Source organism: Aquarana catesbeiana, linkage group LG12 (genome assembly GCF_042186555.1).
Source record: "Aquarana catesbeiana isolate 2022-GZ linkage group LG12, ASM4218655v1, whole genome shotgun sequence".
Taxonomy (NCBI): domain Eukaryota; kingdom Metazoa; phylum Chordata; class Amphibia; order Anura; family Ranidae; genus Aquarana; species Aquarana catesbeiana.
Genome location: NC_133335.1, coordinates 66,033,099 through 66,044,506, shown reverse-complemented (window position 1 = coordinate 66,044,506; position 11,408 = coordinate 66,033,099). Strand labels below are relative to the sequence as shown.

Sequence of the window (11,408 nt, the reverse complement as noted above, 5' to 3'; positions counted from 1 at the left end):
CTATGTGAGATACAGTCGCCAAGCTTTGCAGCAAAGGCCCCAGCGAGATTTGAACTCGCGACCCCTGGTTTACAAGACCAGTGCTCTAACCCCTGAGCTATGGAGCCCTTTTTGTCAGCATTGAACACAAGTTTTTTTTTGTACTAGAGGTTCAGCGGTAGACGAGCTGAAGAATGTAAATGCAAGCAAAGAAAAGCTTAAAAGCTGTCAGAAGTGGGATTCGAACCCACGCCTCCAGGGGAGACTGCGACCTGAACGCAGCGCCTTAGACCGCTCGGCCATCCTGACCTGTGATGCTTGTCATTGGGTGAGACCGACGACGCTCACAGGTTGATCTAATGTGCCCGTAAAATAAATCCGCTGAAGGTTACTTGATGGAGAAATTGCGATAGAAGCAGCTTTACCCTTATCACCATTCCTTGCTACCTACATCATTTCCAATGCGTTGGAATGAAAGAACAAAACTGGATGTTAGAAGAGCACGCTCAGAAAACCAGCATCTTGCTGTTAACAAGAGATGGCCGTTTGCTTCAAGTGCACTTTTCCTTCGATGCAAAATTAGAAAGTGGGTGTTTCTAGTAGATATTGTCTAATTCAAGATCTCTGGAAAGTCAAGTTGTCCTAACGTTTTGATTTCCTAATCTAGAGGCCTTCGAACGTTTCCACCCTAACGTTTCCTTGGGACTTTGGGGAAAAATTCTCATGACGCTGCTATGTGAGATACAGTCGCCAAGCTTTGCAGCAAAGGCCCCAGCGAGATTTGAACTCGCGACCCCTGGTTTACAAGACCAGTGCTCTAACCCCTGAGCTATGGAGCCCTATTTGTCAGCATTGAACACAAGTTCTTTTTTTGTACTCGAGGTTCAGCGGTAGACGAGCTGAAGAATGTAAATGCAAGCAAAGAAAAGCTTAAAAGCTGTCAGAAGTGGGATTCGAACCCACGCCTCCAGGGGAGACTGCGACCTGAACGCAGCGCCTTAGACCGCTCGGCCATCCTGACCTGTGATGCTTGTCATTGGGTGAGACCGACGACGCTCACAGGTTGATCTAATGTGCCCGTAAAATAAATCCGCTGAAGGTTACTTGATGGAGAAATTGCGATAGAAGCAGCTTTACCCTTATCACCATTCCTTGCTACCTACATCATTTCCAATGCGTTGGAATGAAAGAACAAAACTGGATGTTAGAAGTGCACGCTCAGAAAACAAGCATCTTGCTGTTAACAAGAGATGGCCGTTTGCTTCAAGTGCACTTTTCCTTGGATGCAGAATTAGAAAGTGGGTGTTTCTAGTAGATATTGTCTAATTCAAGATCTCTGGAAAGTCAAGTCGTCCTAACGTTTTGATTTCCTAATCTAGAGGCCTTCGAACATTTCCACCCTAACGTTTCCTTGGGACTTTGGGGAACAATTCTTATGACGCTGCTATGTGAGATACAGTCGCCAAGCTTTGCAGAAAGGCCCCAGCGAGATTTGAACTCGCGACCCCTGGTTTACAAGACCAGTGCTCTAACCCCTGAGCTATGGAGCCCTTTTTGTCAGCATTGAACACAAGTTCTTTTTTTGTACTAGAGGTTCAGCGGTAGACGAGCTGAAAAATGTAAATGCAAGCAAAGAAAAGCTTAAAAGCTGTCAGAAGTGGGATTCGAACCCACGCCTCCAGGGGAGACTGCGACCTGAACGCAGCGCCTTAGACCGCTCGGCCATCCTGACCTGTGATGCTTGTCATTGGGTGAGACCGACGACGCTCACAGGTTGATCTAATGTGAGACCGATGACGCTCACAGGTTGATCTAATGTGCCCGTAAAATAAATCCGCTGAAGGTTACTTGATGGAGAAATTGCGATAGAAGCAGCTTTACCCTTATCACCATTCCTTGCTACCTACATCATTTCCAATGCGTTGGAATGAAAGAACAAAACTGGATGTTAGAAGTGCACGCTCAGAAAACAAGCATCTTGCTGTTAACAAGAGATGGCCGTTTGCTTCAAGTGCACTTTTCCTTGGATGCAGAATTAGAAAGTGGGTGTTTCTAGTAGATATTGTCTAATTCAAGATCTCTGGAAAATCAAGTCGTCCTAACGTTTTGATTTCCTAATCTAGAGGCCTTCGAACGTTTCCACCCTAACGTTTCCTTGGGACTTTGGGGAAAAATTCTTATGACGCTGCTATGTGAGATACAGTCGCCAAGCCTCCAGGGGAGACTGCGACCTGAACGCAGCGCCTTAGACCGCTCGGCCATCCTGACCTGTGATGCTTGTCATTGGGTGAGACCGATGACGCTCACAGGTTGATCTAATGTGCCCGTAAAATAAATCCGCTGAAGGTTACTTGATGGAGAAATTGCGATAGAAGCAGCTTTACCCTTATCACCATTCCTTGCTACCTACACCATTTCCAATGCGTTGGAATGAAAGAACAAAACTTTATGTTAGAAGTGCACGCTCAGAAAACAAGCATCTTGCTGTTAACAAGAGATGGCCGTTTGCTTCAAGTGCACTTTTCCTTGGATGCAGAATTAGAAAGTGGGTGTTTCTAGTAGATATTGTCTAATTCAAGATCTCTGGAAAGTCAAGTCGTCCTAACGTTTTGATTTCCTAATCTAGAGGCCTTCGAACGTTTCCACCCTAACGTTTCCTTGGGACTTTGGGGAAAAATTCTTATGACGCTGCTATGTGAGATACAGTCGCCAAGCTTTGCAGCAAAGGCCCCAGCGAGATTTGAACTCGCGACCCCTGGTTTACAAGACCAGTGCTCTAACCCCTTAGCTATGGAGCCCTTTTTGTCAGCATTGAACACAAGTTCTTTTTTTGTACTAGAGGTTCAGCGGTAGACGAGCTGAAGAATGTAAATGCAAGCAAAGAAAAGCTTAAAAGCTGTCAGAAGTGGGATTCGAACCCACGCCTCCAGGGGAGACTGCGACCTGAACGCAGCGCCTTAGACCGCTCGGCCATCCTGACCTGTGATGCTTGTCATTGGGTGAGACCGATGACGCTCACAGGTTGATCTAATGTGCCCGTAAAATAAATCCGCTGAAGGTTACTTGATGGAGAAATTGCGATAGAAGCAGCTTTACCCTTATCACCATTCCTTGCTACCTACATCATTTCCAATGCGTTGGAATGAAAGAACAAAACTGGATGTTAGAAGTGCACGCTCAGAAAACAAGCATCTTGCTGTTAACAAGAGATGGCCGTTTGCTTCAAGTGCACTTTTCCTTGGATGCAGAATTAGAAAGTGGGTGTTTCTAGTAGATATTGTCTAATTCAAGATCTCTGGAAAGTCAAGTCGTCCTAACGTTTTGATTTCCTAATCTAGAGGCCTTCGAACGTTTCCACCCTAACGTTTCCTTGGGACTTTGGGGAAAAATTCTTATGACGCTGCTATGTGAGATACAGTCGCCAAGCCTCCAGGGGAGACTGCGACCTGAACGCAGCGCCTTAGACCGCTCGGCCATCCTGACCTGTGATGCTTGTCATTGGGTGAGATCGACGACGCTCACAGGTTGATCTAATGTGCCCGTAAAATAAATCCGCTGAAGGTTACTTGATGGAGAAATTGCGATAGAAGCAGCTTTACCCTTATCACCATTCCTTGCTACCTACATCATTTCCAATGCGTTGGAATGAAAGAACAAAACTGGATGTTAGAAGTGCACGCTCAGAAAACAAGCATCTTGCTGTTAACAAGAGATGGCCGTTTGCTTCAAGTGCAAGCAAAGAATAGCTGTCAGAAGTGGGATTTGAACCCACGCCTCCAGGGGAGACTGCGACCTGAACGCAGCGCCTTAGACCGCTCGGCCATCCTGACCTGTGATGCTTGTCATTGGGTGAGACCGACGACGCTCACAGGTTGATCTAATGTGCCCGTAAAATAAATCCGCTGAAGGTTACTTGATGGAGAAATTGCGATAGAAGCAGCTTTACCCTTATCACCATTCCTTGCTACCTACATCATTTCCAATGCGTTGGAATGAAAGAACAAAACTGGATGTTAGAAGTGCACGCTCAGAAAACAAGCATCTTGCTGTTAACAAGAGATGGCCGTTTGCTTCAAGTGCACTTTTCCTTGGATGCAGAATTAGAAAGTGGGTGTTTCTAGTAGATATTGTCTAATTCAAGATCTCTGGAAAGTCAAGTCGTCCTAACGTTTTGATTTCCTAATCTAGAGGCCTTCGAACGTTTCCACCCAGGGGAGACTGCGACCTGAACGCAGCGCCTTAGACCGCTCGGCCATCCTGACCTGTGATGCTTGTCATTGGGTGAGACCGACGACGCTCACAGGTTGATCTAATGTGCCCGTAAAATAAATCCGCTGAAGGTTACTTGATGGAGAAATTGCGATAGAAGCAGCTTTACCCTTATCACCATTCCTTGCTACCTACATCATTTCCAATGCGTTGGAATGAAAGAACAAAACTGGATGTTAGAAGTGCACGCTCAGAAAACAAGCATCTTGCTGTTAACAAGAGATGGCCGTTTGCTTCAAGTGCACTTTTCCTTGGATGCAGAATTAGAAAGTGGGTGTTTCTAGTAGATATTGTCTAATTCAAGATCTCTGGAAAGTCAAGTCGTCCTAACGTTTTGATTTCCTAATCTAGAGGCCTTCGAACGTTTCCACCCTAACGTTTCCTTGGGACTTTGGGGAACAATTCTCATGACGCTGCTATGTGAGATACAGTCGCCAAGCCTCCAGGGGAGACTGCGACCTGAAAGCAGCGCCTTAGACCGCTCGGCCATCCTGACCTGTGATGCTTGTCATTGGGTGAGATCGACGACGCTCACAGGTTGATCTAATGTGCCCGTAAAATAAATCCGCTGAAGGTTACTTGATGGAGAAATTGCGATAGAAGCAGCTTTACCCTTATCACCATTCCTTGCTACCTACATCATTTCCAATGCGTTGGAATGAAAGAACAAAACTGGATGTTAGAAGTGCACGCTCAGAAAACAAGCATCTTGCTGTTAACAAGAGATGGCCGTTTGCTTCAAGTGCACTTTTCCTTGGATGCAGAATTAGAAAGTGGGTGTTTCTAGTAGATATTGTCTAATTCAAGATCTCTGGAAAGTCAAGTCGTCCTAACGTTTTGATTTCCTAATCTAGAGGCCTTCGAACGTTTCCACCCTAACGTTTCCTTGGGACTTTGGGGAAAAATTCTTATGACGCTGTTATGTGAGATACAGTCGCCAAGCTTTGCAGCAAAGGCCCCAGCGAGATTTGAACTCGCGACCCCTGGTTTACAAGACTAGTGCTCTAACCCCTGAGCTATGGAGCCCTTTTCGTCAGCATTGAACACAAGTTCTTTTTTTGTACTAGAGGTTCAGCGGTAGACGAGCTGAAGAATGTAAATGCAAGCAAAGAAAAGCTTAAAAGCTGTCAGAAGTGGGATTCGAACCCACGCCTCCAGGGGAGACTGTGACCTGAACGCAGCGCCTTAGACCGCTCGGCCATCCTGACCTGTGATGCTTGTCATTGGGTGAGACCGACGACGCTCACAGGTTGATCTAATGTGCCCGTAAAATAAATCCGCTGAAGGTTACTTGATGGAGAAATTGCGATAGAAGCAGCTTTACCCTTATCACCATTCCTTGCTACCTACATCATTTCCAATGCGTTGGAATGAAAGAACAAAACTGGATGTTAGAAGTGCACGCTCAGAAAACAAGCATCTTGCTGTTAACAAGAGATGGCCGTTTGCTTCAAGTGCACTTTTCCTTGGATGCAGAATTAGAAAGTGGGTGTTTCTAGTAGATATTGTCTAATTCAAGATCTCTGGAAAGTCAAGTCGTCCTAACGTTTTGATTTCCTAATCTAGAGGCCTTCGAACGTTTCCACCCTAACGTTTCCTTGGGACTTTGGGGAACAATTCTTATGACGCTGCTATGTGAGATACAGTCGCCAAGCTTTGCAGAAAGGCCCCAGCGAGATTTGAACTCGCGACCCCTGGTTTACAAGACCAGTGCTCTAACCCCTGAGCTATGGAGCCCTTTTTGTCAGCATTGAACACAAGTTCTTTTTTTGTACTAGAGGTTCAGCGGTAGACGAGCTGAAAAATGTAAATGCAAGCAAAGAAAAGCTTAAAAGCTGTCAGAAGTGGGATTCGAACCCACGCCTCCAGGGGAGACTGCGACCTGAACGCAGCGCCTTAGACCGCTCGGCCATCCTGACCTGTGATGCTTGTCATTGGGTGAGACCGACGACGCTCACAGGTTGATCTAATGTGCCCAAAAAATAAATCCGCTGAAGGTTACTTGATGGAGAAATTGCGATAGAAGCAGCTTTACCCTTATCACCATTCCTTGCTACCTACATCATTTCCAATGTGTTGGAATGAAAGAACAAAACTGGATGTTAGAAGTGCACGCTCAGAAAACAAGCATCTTGCTGTTAACAAGAGATGGCCGTTTGCTTCAAGTGCACTTTTCCTTGGATGCAGAATTAGAAAGTGGGTGTTTCTAGTAGATATTGTCTAATTCAAGATCTCTGGAAAGTCAAGTCGTCCTAACGTTTTGATTTCCTAATCTAGAGGCCTTCGAACGTTTCCACCCTAACGTTTCCTTGGGACTTTGGGGAAAAATTCTTATGACGCTGCTATGTGAGATACAGTCGCCAAGCCTCCAGGGGAGACTGCGACCTGAACGCAGCGCCTTAGACCGCTCGGCCATCCTGACCTGTGATGCTTGTCATTGGGTGAGACCGACGACGCTCACAGGTTGATCTAATGTGCCCGTAAAATAAATCCGCTGAAGGTTACTTGATGGAGAAATTGCGATAGAAGCAGCTTTACCCCTATCACCATTCCTTGCTACCTACATCATTTCCAATGCGTTGGAATGAAAGAACAAAACTGGATGTTAGAAGTGCACGCTCAGAAAACAAGCATCTTGCTGTTAACAAGAGATGGCCGTTTGCTTCAAGTGCACTTTTCCTTGGATGCAGAATTAGAAAGTGGGTGTTTCTAGTAGATATTGTCTAATTCAAGATCTCTGGAAAGTCAAGTCGTCCTAACGTTTTGATTTGCTAATCTAGAGGCCTTCGAACGTTTCCACCCTAACGTTTCCTTGGGACTTTGGGGAAAAATTCTTATGACGCTGCTATGTGAGATACAGTCGCCAAGCTTTGCAGCAAAGGCCCCAGCGAGATTTGAACTCGCGACCCCTGTTTTACAAGACCAGTGCTCTAACCCCTTAGCTATGGAGCCCTTTTTGTCAGCATTGAACACAAGTTCTTTTTTTGTACTCGAGGTTCAGCGGTAGACAAGTTGAAGAATGTAAATGCAAGCAAAGAAAAGCTTAAAAGCTGTCAGAAGTGGGATTTGAACCCACGCCTCCAGGGGAGACTGCGACCTGAACGCAGCGCCTTAGACCGCTCGGCCATCCTGACCTGTGATGCTTGTCATTGGGTGAGACCGACGACACTCACAGGTTGATCTAATGTGAGACCGATGACGCTCACAGGTTGATCTAATGTGCCCGTAAAATAAATCCGCTGAAGGTTACTTGATGGAGAAATTGCGATAGAAGCAGCTTTACCCTTATCACCATTCCTTGCTACCTACATCATTTCCAATGCGTTGGAATGAAAGAACAAAACTGGATGTTAGAAGTGCACGCTCAGAAAACAAGCATCTTGCTGTTAACAAGAGATGGCCGTTTGCTTCAAGTGCACTTTTCCTTGGATGCAGAATTAGAAAGTGGGTGTTTCTAGTAGATATTGTCTAATTCAAGATCTCTGGAAAGTCAAGTCGTCCTAACGTTTTGATTTGCTAATCTAGAGGCCTTCGAACGTTTCCACCCTAACGTTTCCTTGGGACTTTGGGGAAAAATTCTTATGACGCTGCTATGTGAGATACAGTCGCCAAGCCTCCAGGGGAGACTGCGACCTGAAAGCAGCGCCTTAGACCGCTCGGCCATCCTGACCTGTGATGCTTGTCATTGGGTGAGATCGACGACGCTCACAGGTTGATCTAATGTGCCCGTAAAATAAATCCGCTGAAGGTTACTTGATGGAGAAATTGCGATAGAAGCAGCTTTACCCTTATCACCATTCCTTGCTACCTACATCATTTCCAATGCGTTGGAATGAAAGAACAAAACTGGATGTTAGAAGTGCACGCTCAGAAAACAAGCATCTTGCTGTTAACAAGAGATGGCCGTTTGCTTCAAGTGCACTTTTCCTTGGATGCAGAATTAGAAAGTGGGTGTTTCTAGTAGATATTGTCTAATTCAAGATCTCTGGAAAGTCAAGTCGTCCTAACGTTTTGATTTCCTAATCTAGAGGCCTTCGAACGTTTCCACCCTAACGTTTCCTTGGGACTTTGGGGAAAAATTCTTGTGAGATACAGTCGCCAAGCTTTGCAGCAAAGGCCCCAGCGAGATTTGAACTCGCGACCCCTGGTTTACAAGACTAGTGCTCTAACCCCTGAGCTATGGAGCCCGGGATACAAGGAGGGGGGGCTGTGTGGAGGAGACTGGGATACAAGGAGGGGGGCTGTGTGGAGGAGACTGGGATACAAGGAGGGGGGCTGTGTGGAGGAGACTGGGATACAAGGACGGGGAGCTGTGTGGAGGAGACTGGGATACAAGGAGGGGGGGCTGTGTGGAGGAGACTGGGATACAAGGACGGGGAGCTGTGTGGAGGAGACTGGGATACAAGGGGGGGGATCTGTGTGGAGGAGACTGGTATACAAGGAGGGGGGCTGTGTGGAGGAGACTGGTATACAAGGAGGGGGGCTGTGTGGAGGAGACTGGGATATAAGAAGGGGGAGCTGTGTGGAGGAGACTGGTATACAAGGAGGGGGGGCTGTGTGGAGGAGACTGGTATACAAGGAGGGGGGCTGTGTGGAGGAGACTGGTATACAAGGAGGGGGAGCTGTGTGGAGGAGACTGGTATACAAGGAGGGGGGCTGTGTGGAGGAGACTGGGATACAAGGAGGGGGGGCTGTGTGGAGGAGACTGGTATACAAGAAGGGGGAGCTGTGTGGAGGAGACTGGTATACAAGAAGGGGGGGCTGTGTGGAGGAGACTGGGATACAAGGAGGGGGGCTGTGTGGAGGAGACTGGGATACAAGGGGGGGGCTGTGTGGAGGAGACTGGGATACAAGGAGGGGGGGCTGTGTGGAGGAGACTGGGATACAAGGAGGGGGGGGGGCTGTGTGGAGGAGATTCGTATACAAGGAGGGGGGGCTGTGTGGAGGAGATTCGTATACAAGGAGGGGGGGCTGTGTGGAGGAGACTGGTATACAAGGAGGGGGGGCTGTGTGGAGGAGACTTGGATACAAGGGGGGGGCTGTGTGGAGGAGATTCGTATACAAGGAGGGGGGGCTGTGTGGAGGAGACTTGGATACAAGGGGGGGGCTGTGTGGAGGAGACTGGGATACAAGGAGGGGGGGCTGTGTGGAGGAGACTGGGATACAAGGAGGGGGGCTGTGTGGAGGAGACTTGGATACAAGGGGGGGGCTGTGTGGAGGAGATTCGTATACAAGGGGGGGGGGCTGTGTGGAGGAGACTGGGATACAAGGAGGGGGGCTGTGTGGAGGAGACTGGGATACAAGGAGGGGGGGCTGTGTGGAGGAGACTGGGATACAAGGAGGGGGGGCTGTGTGGAGGAGACTGGGATACAAGGAGGGGGGCTGTGTGGAGGAGACTTGGATACAAGGGGGGGGGCTGTGTGGAGGAGATTCGTATACAAGGGGGGGGGGGCTGTGTGGAGGAGACTGGGATACAAGGAGGGAGGGCTGTGTGCAGGAGACTGGGATACAAGGAGGGGGGGCTGTGTGGAGGAGACTGGGATACAAGGAGGGGGGCTGTGTGGAGGAGACTGGTATACAAGGAGGGGGGCTGTGTGGAGGAGACTGGTATACAAGGAGGGGGAGCTGTGTGGAGGAGACTGGTAAACAAGGAGGGGGGCTGTGTGGAGGAGACTGGGATACAAGGAGGGGGGGCTGTGTGGAGGAGACTGGTATACAAGAAGGGGGAGCTGTGTGGAGGAGACTGGTATACAAGAAGGGGGGGCTGTGTGGAGGAGACTGGGATACAAGGAGGGGGGGCTGTGTGGAGGAGACTGGGATACAAGGAGGGGGGGCTGTGTGGAGGAGATTCGTATACAAGGAGGGGGGGCTGTGTGGAGGAGATTCGTATACAAGGAGGGGGGCTGTGTGGAGGAGACTGGTATACAAGGAGGGGGGCTGTGTGGAGGAGACTTGGATACAAGGGGGGGGGCTGTGTGGAGGAGATTCGTATACAAGGAGGGGGGGCTGTGTGGAGGAGACTTGGATACAAGGGGGGGGGCTGTGTGGAGGAGACTGGGATACAAGGAGGGGGGGCTGTGTGGAGGAGACTGGGATACAAGGAGGGGGGCTGTGTGGAGGAGACTTGGATACAAGGGGGGGGCTGTGTGGAGGAGATTCGTATACAAGGGGGGGGCTGTGTGGAGGAGACTGGGATACAAGGAGGGGGGGCTGTGTGGAGGAGACTGGGATACAAGGAGGGGGGGCTGTGTGGAGGAGACTGGGATACAAGGAGGGGGGCTGTGTGGAGGAGACTGGTATACAAGGAGGGGGGCTGTGTGGAGGAGACTGGGATACAAGGAGGGGGGCTGTGTGGAGGAGACTGTGATACAAGGGGGGGGGCTGTGTGGAGGAGATTCGTATACAAGGAGGGGGGGCTGTGTGGAGGAGACTGGTATACAAGGAGGGGGGGCTGTGTGGAGGAGACTTGGATACAAGGGGGGGCTGTGTGGAGGAGATTCGTATACAAGGAGGGGGGGCTGTGTGGAGGAGACTGGGATACAAGGAGGGGGGGGGCTGTGCAGGGGACTGAGGTGCAAAGAAAGGGGGAAGCAAAGAAGGGGGGCTGAGGACACTGATGTAAAGGGGGAAGGTCTGTGATGTAAGGAGGGGAGCTGTGATGTAAATTGGGGGACTTAAATGGATAGAGGTATGTGATGTAAAGATGGCACTGTATTGTAAAGGGGTGCTGTATTGCCACTATTTTTCTTCAGGCCAGGTCCAGAGATGCAGGTGGAGACCAAGGCTGAAGAAATAGGTGGAATTAGTAGGAGGAATTCCATCATTGGCATCGGTGGAGGATATAGTGCGTGCCCCATTGTTGGTGTCAGTGGAAGGAATCTGGCCCTCGGGCTGCAGTTAGGAGACAAGCCAAGGCTAACGCTGCGCACTGCGCTAAAACAAAGACGTATGGAAGTTCAGCTGCCAGCATCTAAAGTCAGAATACAGACTCCACAGATGATAGTAAAATAAAAAATGCAGCGCTAGAACAGTAGCATAAAATAATAACAGAAAATCGAGCAGTGATAGAACTAATAAAAGTCCAATATCACAAGTCCATATATTGAAGAATGGGTATACTGTAGTAGCCAACATCTGTGCTCTGTGCAGGTAAAAGGGCT

The 11,408-nt window shown here is 48.8% G+C and overlaps 15 non-coding genes across 15 annotated transcripts; all 15 read right to left on the bottom strand.

The window, feature by feature from the left end:
* Positions 1–34: 34 nt before the first annotated feature.
* TRNAT-UGU (transfer RNA threonine (anticodon UGU)) lies at positions 35–107 on the bottom strand. Its single transcript has one exon. It is a non-coding gene; the product is annotated as a tRNA-Thr (tRNA).
* Positions 108–205: 98 nt separating this feature from the next.
* Positions 206–288, bottom strand: TRNAL-CAG (transfer RNA leucine (anticodon CAG)). Its single transcript has one exon. It is a non-coding gene; the product is annotated as a tRNA-Leu (tRNA).
* A 457-nt stretch (positions 289–745) lies between these two features.
* On the bottom strand, positions 746–818 carry TRNAT-UGU (transfer RNA threonine (anticodon UGU)). Its single transcript has one exon. It is a non-coding gene; the product is annotated as a tRNA-Thr (tRNA).
* A 99-nt stretch (positions 819–917) lies between these two features.
* On the bottom strand, positions 918–1,000 carry TRNAL-CAG (transfer RNA leucine (anticodon CAG)). The gene has a single exon. It is a non-coding gene; the product is annotated as a tRNA-Leu (tRNA).
* Positions 1,001–1,456: 456 nt separating this feature from the next.
* TRNAT-UGU (transfer RNA threonine (anticodon UGU)) lies at positions 1,457–1,529 on the bottom strand. Its single transcript has one exon. It is a non-coding gene; the product is annotated as a tRNA-Thr (tRNA).
* A 99-nt stretch (positions 1,530–1,628) lies between these two features.
* TRNAL-CAG (transfer RNA leucine (anticodon CAG)) lies at positions 1,629–1,711 on the bottom strand. The gene has a single exon. It is a non-coding gene; the product is annotated as a tRNA-Leu (tRNA).
* Positions 1,712–2,704: 993 nt separating this feature from the next.
* TRNAT-UGU (transfer RNA threonine (anticodon UGU)) lies at positions 2,705–2,777 on the bottom strand. The gene has a single exon. It is a non-coding gene; the product is annotated as a tRNA-Thr (tRNA).
* A 99-nt stretch (positions 2,778–2,876) lies between these two features.
* Positions 2,877–2,959, bottom strand: TRNAL-CAG (transfer RNA leucine (anticodon CAG)). The gene has a single exon. It is a non-coding gene; the product is annotated as a tRNA-Leu (tRNA).
* Positions 2,960–3,726: 767 nt separating this feature from the next.
* Positions 3,727–3,809, bottom strand: TRNAL-CAG (transfer RNA leucine (anticodon CAG)). The gene has a single exon. It is a non-coding gene; the product is annotated as a tRNA-Leu (tRNA).
* Positions 3,810–5,201: 1,392 nt separating this feature from the next.
* TRNAT-UGU (transfer RNA threonine (anticodon UGU)) lies at positions 5,202–5,274 on the bottom strand. Its single transcript has one exon. It is a non-coding gene; the product is annotated as a tRNA-Thr (tRNA).
* Positions 5,275–5,373: 99 nt separating this feature from the next.
* On the bottom strand, positions 5,374–5,456 carry TRNAL-CAG (transfer RNA leucine (anticodon CAG)). The gene has a single exon. It is a non-coding gene; the product is annotated as a tRNA-Leu (tRNA).
* Positions 5,457–5,912: 456 nt separating this feature from the next.
* On the bottom strand, positions 5,913–5,985 carry TRNAT-UGU (transfer RNA threonine (anticodon UGU)). The gene has a single exon. It is a non-coding gene; the product is annotated as a tRNA-Thr (tRNA).
* Positions 5,986–6,084: 99 nt separating this feature from the next.
* TRNAL-CAG (transfer RNA leucine (anticodon CAG)) lies at positions 6,085–6,167 on the bottom strand. The gene has a single exon. It is a non-coding gene; the product is annotated as a tRNA-Leu (tRNA).
* A 1,132-nt stretch (positions 6,168–7,299) lies between these two features.
* TRNAL-CAG (transfer RNA leucine (anticodon CAG)) lies at positions 7,300–7,382 on the bottom strand. Its single transcript has one exon. It is a non-coding gene; the product is annotated as a tRNA-Leu (tRNA).
* Positions 7,383–8,362: 980 nt separating this feature from the next.
* TRNAT-UGU (transfer RNA threonine (anticodon UGU)) lies at positions 8,363–8,435 on the bottom strand. Its single transcript has one exon. It is a non-coding gene; the product is annotated as a tRNA-Thr (tRNA).
* Between the last annotated feature and the right edge of the window lie 2,973 nt (positions 8,436–11,408).